Source organism: Scardinius erythrophthalmus (assembly GCF_964197995.2).
Source record: "Scardinius erythrophthalmus genome assembly, chromosome: 23".
In the NCBI taxonomy this organism is placed as follows: domain Eukaryota; kingdom Metazoa; phylum Chordata; class Actinopteri; order Cypriniformes; family Leuciscidae; genus Scardinius; species Scardinius erythrophthalmus.
In genome coordinates, this window is record NC_138243.1 from 31,950,951 (window position 1) to 31,958,842 (window position 7,892).

A 7,892-nucleotide genomic window follows, 5' to 3' on the forward strand; every position below is an offset into this window, starting at 1 on the left:
TGGAGCCAGAGTGGATCTGCACTCGTCCTGTGAGCGCCCTCATGTGGAGCCAGAGTGGATCTGCACTCGTCCTGTGAGCGCCCTCATGTGGAGCCAGAGTGGATCTGCACTCGTCCTGTGAGCGCCCTCATGTGGAGCCAGAGTGGAACTGCACTCGTCCTGTGAGCGCCCTCATGTGGAGCCAGAGTGGAACTGCACTCGTCCTGTGAGCGCCCTCATGTGGAGCCAGAGTGGATCTGCACTCGTCCTGTGAGCGCCCTCATGTGGAGCCAGAGTGGAACTGCACTCGTCCTGTGAGCGCCCTCATGTGGAGCCAGAGTGGAACTGCACTCGTCCTGTGAGCGCCCTCATGTGGAGCCAGAGTGGAACTGCACTCGTCCTGTGAGTGCCCTCATGTGGAGCCAGAGTGGATCTGCACTCGTCCTGTGAGTGCCCTCATGTGGAGCCAGAGTGGAACTGCACTCGTCCTGTGAGCGCCCTCATGTGGAGCCAGAGTGGAACTGCACTCGTCCTGTGAGCGCCCTCATGTGGAGCCAGAGTGGAACTGCACTCGTCCTGTGAGCGCCCTCATGTGGAGCCAGAGTGGAACTGCACTCGTCCTGTGAGCGCCCTCATGTGGAGCCAGAGTGGAACTGCACTCGTCCTGTGAGCGCCCTCATGTGGAGCCAGAGTGGAACTGCACTCGTCCTGTGAGCGCCCTCATGTGGAGCCAGAGTGGAACTGCACTCGTCCTGTGAGTGCCCTCATGTGGAGCCAGAGTGGAACTGCACTCGTCCTGTGAGCGCCCTCATGTGGAGCCAGAGTGGAACTGCACTCGTCCTGTGAGCGCCCTCATGTGGAGCCAGAGTGGAACTGCACTCGTCCTGTGAGCGCCCTCATGTGGAGCCAGAGTGGAACTGCACTCGTCCTGTGAGTGCCCTCATGTGGAGCCAGAGTGGAACTGCAACCAGTTCAGAAGCCGGAAGTTTACTGAGAGTGAAACTTCTCGCCATATTAGACATTCTCTGTCCGTACGATCACGGTCAACGGCGACCCGTTCCAGCGCTGGTTTGGACGATAAATAACCCTAACGACACAGAGGTGGACGATGAAACACTGACAGCCAATCAGAATCCCTCCTGCTTTAATGAGCTCCGGCATTTAAAGAGACAGACGACAAAACTGCAGAATAAACAATGATATTGTGACTGATATAGTTATCGCTCTTGTTTCGCAAAATTTTAAGCTAATATGATTAAATTATCAAGAAATTCGAATAATAATTTATCACATTTATTTAAGGCGAGACACTACAGGCAAGCACTGTTTCAATTTCAATTTTGAGATTTTGGCCTTTTAATAAAGTGTTTGTTCTGACTAGAGGAAAGAAAACACTTCTACTGTTGTCTTTCAGAGCTCTGATCTGTTCGCATCTGCAGATTAGTGTATATATTTAAAGGCTGTTTTCTCTAAATGAGTTTCTCTAAACTTCATCGAGTCAGAAATCTCCACTTCAGCAACACTGACATTCTCCAAACCTCCCACGCTCACTCTGCTCTACATTCTGAAGGGTTTTACAGAGGGGTTTGTTCATATATCATTTGATTTTATACAACATTTTATACCTAAAGAAATGCTGGAAATGTATTTATTTTTGGCTGTTGACATTATAATCTGGTTTGTGGAGTGATAAATAGAGATATCCAAAATCCCCTCTGTAAAAACCTTTGACTAATATATATATAAAAAAATTAAACAAGAATTTTTTAACCTGACTTCATCCAATGTTCATATGCAAATGACTGAATTTTTTATTAGATAACACTCATTTACATATTTAAACATAACAATTTATACCTTTTTTTTTTGCAATTATCAGTGTATTCAATCTACTGGTGAAGTATGATGATATATATATAAGTTATGTTTTCTTTCCCTGTTCACCTGGGGTGTCTCGCCTTAAAAGTAAATTAATGTATTTATAAAAATGTGCAATTTTTTAATATTTTTTATAATTGTAATTTTTAAAAATAAACGAATGAATAATAAAAATTACAAAAACAAATATATTGTATTTATCTATTAAATTAAATAAATAAATGCATTTATGCAAAATTTCATTATCAAATACATGAAATTACTAAAAGTAGAATTAAAATAAAAAGTTAAATGGTAAATAAAAATGACTTTGCTTATTTGATTGTTCTTCATATATCCGTTGATTGAGTAATGCTCTTCTGAAAGTGGAATAGAGTTTCAGTTTCACTTTACCTGTGTGTGATGACAATCAGTGCTGATGATGTCAGCAGATGAGCTCACCTGTGTGTGTGTGTGTGTGTGGGTGTGTGTGTGTGGGTTGTAAAGCTCTTACTGTGTTTAATGCTAATAGCGTCTGGGATCCACCATCAGACTCTCAGACTCTCAGTTTCGTGTGTGTGTGTGTGTGTGTGTGTGTGTGTGTGTGTGGAAAGCCCCTGAAGATGACCTTCAGCAGCTGCTAAACAGCGTTTGAAGAAGTCTTAAAGGTGACAATCTTCCAGCGGCGTCTGATCAGGCCGACACAAGGTCATACGACACGAAGACACAAATAACTCATAAAGATCATTGTGAAAGCAGAAGGAAACACCGGTTTGGCAAACACCTCGACTCAGAGCTGAGGATGGACACACACACACACACACACACACACACACACACACACACACAAACACACCCACAGGTATGGAGACAGAGCAGCAGCAACGATAATACGTTTGGGGAAATATTTATGAATTTTGTTTTGTAAATGTATTCTTTTTGAGGTTTATCTGGCTCCATACCTGTGTGTGTGTGTGTGTGTGTGTGTCCATCTTACACTCAGATCGTGACTGGATTCGCTCCTCCAGCTGGAGTTCGTCTCTCTCAACGTGTGTTTGCTTTGGCCTCTGAGTTTATGTGCCCGACATTCATATTTATATTCCTCCTGAAAGCATCTACACACACACACACACACACACACACTGATCTGTGGCCAGTGAAGCTGATGTCTGTCATGAAGAAATAAAGCAGCTGGAGTGTTTTCTCACTGAACTGGAATAATAATAGTGTGTTGAAACAGTTTTGCAAGTCGATTTCACAAAGAAATGGCAAGAAACGCACAAATATGTTCCAAGAGCATTTTTGAAACTTTTTTTTTTTTTTGGTTTTGTTTGTTTTAAAAACACATTCCATCATATCATTCTTCAAGCATTAAAGGTCCCGTTGCATGCGATTCCATGTTTCAAACTTTAGTTAGTGTGTAATGTTGCTGTTAGAGCATAAATAATATCTGTAAAATAATAAAGCTTAAAGTTCAATGCCAAGCGAGATATTTTATTTAACAGAAGTTGACTACAAAAAACGGCTCGATTGGACTACACCCCTCTACATCCTGCTTTAGTGATGTCACCAGAACCGTTTCTTTGACTAAGCTCCGTCCACAGGAATGCTCCCTCAACTCTACTGGCTACTTGCGCACTTCTTATAACTTAGGCTACTGTGTTTACTCAGCTCTTACGGTGATTTTCTGAAGTAAAACTGACGCTTCATCTTTTGTGTGATGTACAATAAACTTTATTAAACTCATCAGTACATGTTTGATCATCATTCAGACAGCAGACTTGTAGGCTTTTAATAAATAATGGATACATAGCCTACAAGCAGATGACAAATACGTTATAATAACCGTAATTAAACTACTAAACCATACCTGTTTCATCTCTATACAGCACTCTGACTCTGTAGGCATTATTGTCCGACTCGAAATGAACGCCGTTACTGAGAGTTTCTGATATTATCATCATTCCGTGAGATGAATTTTTCCTGACAGACTGAGCACGAGCTCATGAAGCTCCGCCCCCTGTGTCGTCCAGCAGCAGCTCATTTGCATTTAAAGGGGACACACTGAAACGGCTCGTTTTTCTGAGCCCCAAAAAATGTAAATTTAAACATGCTGTAAAAAATGATCTGTTGGGTATTTTGAGCTCAAACTTCACATACACACTCTGGGGACATCAGAGACTTATTTTACATCTTGTGAAAAGGGGCATAGAACGGGACCTTTAAGTTGACTTTGAATGTTCTCTTAACGTTACTTGCAACATTTAAAAAAATGTCCAACTAAAAAAATGACAAGTAATGGAAAAATATGTTCCAAGAGCTTTTTATTATTATTATTATTATTATTATTATTATTACTACAGCAATTTTCGCATTCCACCACATCTGGATGAGACCCAAAATCCTATACATCAAATACAATCAACAACTGAAGACATCGGCTGTAAAAAATTCATAAAAGGACAAACAGAAATTACATCCACGACTAATCAACACACACCAATGCTACATATACATGTAACAAACAAGTATTCATCACTTCAATGAGCTCATTGTTTCTGCCTTAAATTATTATTTGATTAAATTAGTATATTTTTAGCTAACTGTGATTTCGTATATGTACATTTCTGAAATCCATAACTAGCTCTGATATCAGATCACTGTGAGCTGTAACGTGGACTCATGCACTCTCTGTAAAGCTGCTTTGAAGTGATGTGTATTGTGAAAAGCGCTATACAAATAAACGTGAATTGAATTAAACAGTAGCAACCATTAAATAAAAGAAAACGGGCAGAAAAGACATCAATTGAGAAGCAACACAATAAATGACCAAATAATGCAAACCACTTCAGTAACACAGCCTTCCCACAACTCTGCAAACTACAGTTTTATATGTCATACTTATTATTATTATTTAACTATATAGAAGATAAACCTGATTTGAGGATGGTATATTTGAGTCCAGAATAGTCTCATTCCCAATATGAGTATTTTTATTTTTATTCAAACTATTACTTCTTTGATTCCTTATTTCTTTCCTAACCCTATTTCTCAATAATTCTCAAGACTTTCCGTCTCGTAATTATAGAATCTCGTCTATAACTTGAGCATTTATGTTTCTCAGACTCATTGCTCTCCTTCATGTAGATTTCAAACACTATTCCCAGTTCATTTAAATGTTTTGAGCCATTTCCTGGTTTTAGCTTTTCTGCTAGCAATCAATAATCCTCATCAAATACTCGTCAGATTCGCAAAAGCGTTTTAAAAACAAGCATTCCTTTGTATCATTCTTCAAACATTATGGGAACGTTATTAAAACTGTTTAAACTTTGGGCTTTTTGGCTTTTCATAAAGTGTTTTTTCAGAAAACATCCAAAATACACTTTTAAATGGTTTACTCCAGATCGCCTATGTAAGGGATAATGTAGAGCGCGGCTCGCGGAGGGATCTTGAATCAGCCTGAAGGGGTTGTATTCGCTATATAATAACCGCCTCGATCTACATTATCCCGCTTATTACATGGCTACCTACCAAATAAATCAATAATTTGACACAAAATATTTATTTAAAAAGGAGTTTATTGATTTAAAAACGATTGTATTGCTGTGTTAGGCCCTCTATTATTCTCAATATATATGCTGCCACTTGGAAATATTATAAGGAAACATGGAATTAGTTTCCATTGTTATGCTGATGACACTCAACTATATATTTCATCACGGCCGGATGAAAACGCTAAATTATCCAAATTGACAGAGTGTGTTAAAGATATAAAAGATTGGATGACGCACAATTTTCTTTTATTAAATCCAGATAAGACAGAGGTAATACTTATCGGTTCAAAAAACCGCCCACAAAACCTCTTACAATACAACTTTAACATAGTAGGGTGTCCTGTTACTTTATCCTCTACAGTAAAAGACCTGGGTGTTATATTAGATTGTAACTTGTCTTTTGAAAATCATATTTCATATGTTACAAAAACAGCATTTTTTCACCTTAGAAATATTGCTAAATTACGTAACATGCTATCAGTTCCTGATGCAGAAAAGCTAGTTCATGCATTCATGACCTCGAGACTAGATTACTGTAATGCTTTATTAGCTGGTTGTCCTGCATCCTCAATAAACAAGCTACAGTTAGTCCAAAATGCCGCCGCTAGAGTTCTTACTAGATCAAGAAAGTTTGACCATATAACACCAATTTTATCATCACTACATTGGTTACCTATAAAGTCCCGTATTAATTACAAGGTATTGCTACTGACTTATAAAGCCCTAAACGGCTTAGCTCCAGTCTATTTAACCGATCTTCTATCGCCCTATAATCCATCGCGCTCTTTAAGATCACTAAATTCGAGGCTTTTGGTCATACCTAGGATATCCAGGTCCACCAGAGGAGGGAGAGCATTTTCACATTTAGCTCCATCCTGTTACTGTTCGTTGCTCAGATTCGCTCTCCCAGTTTAAAACTAGATTAAAGACGCATCTCTTCAGCCAGGCATTCATATAATATTTTAATCTTACAGTTAAATCCGGTCTCTACTTCATAAACGCCAGAGGAGAACTGGCCCCCGACTGAGCCTGGGTTCTCCCAAGGTTTTTTTTTTCTCCATTAGAAAATTGACTTCATTGATTAGTCGACGGAAAGGGATAATGTAGAGCGAGGCGAAGCGGAGGGATCTTGAATCCTGAAGGGGGTTGTATTCGCTATATAATAACCGCCTCGATCTACATTATCCCGCTTATTACATGGCTACCTACAAAATAAATAAATAATTTGACACAAATTATTGATTTAAAAATGAGTTTATTAATTTAAAAACGATTGTATTGCTTCCGCTAAAGAAAATAGTCCGTTCCGCGTCCATAGCAACGCTCTGTTTTCCATGGCAACGGTGTGTTATACTTCGCAGCGCTCTGTTATCAAGAAATAACACACCGCATTCTACATTAGAATTCAACCAAGCCATTTAATATTCCACAATATTATTGATCTTCTGCACTGACAGCATTATATGAGAACTGTATAAGTAAAGCTGACTGACTTTAACTGTATCTTTAGAGCACTTGATCTATTTGCGTCTGTAGAGTTCAGTTACAGTATACTGTATCTTTAAAGGTTATTCTTCTTTACTGTATTCTCTAAATGAGTTTTTCCTCCTACAGTGAGTCAGAAATCTCCACTTCAACAAACTTCACAGTTTTATTCTTGTCTATATTCTGAAGGTTTTTACTGAGGGGTTTGTTCATAAAATTTTCCACAACATTTTATACCTAAAAGAAATGCTGAAAATGTATTTATTTTAGTCTGTTGACATTATTATCTGATTTGTGGAGTGATAAATAGAGATATCCAAAATCCCCTCTGTAAAAACCTTTGACTAATATATACATATATAAAAAAATTACTTCATCCAATGTTCAGATTTTTGTTCTAGAAATGTATGCAAATTAGTGCATAGTAATTAGATAACGCCTCATTTGCATATTTAAACAACATTTCAGAAAACATGTATTACATTTTTTTTTTTTTGTGCAATTATCAGTGTAATCAATCAACTGAAGAAGTGTGGTGATAACTATTAGTTATTCTCTTGCCCTGTTACCCTCGGGTGTCTCGCCTTAAACACTCATTCTTGTGATAATGTTTTGAGAACATTATTAAACACCAGGTAACTTACTATCTATTAACGTTACTGAAGAACGTTTGTTCATAACTCTGAGATCTGGTTCTGTTCACACACACACACACACACACACACTACCCCTAAACCTACCCATCACACACACACTACCCCTAAACCTACCCATCACACACACACACACACACACACACACACACACACACACACACACACACGCACACACACGCACACACACTACCCCTAAACCTACCCATCACACACACACACACACACACACACACACACACACACACACACACACTACCCCTAAACCTACCCATCACACACACACACACACACACACACACACACACACACACACACACACACACACACACACTACCCCTAAACCTACCCATCACACACACAC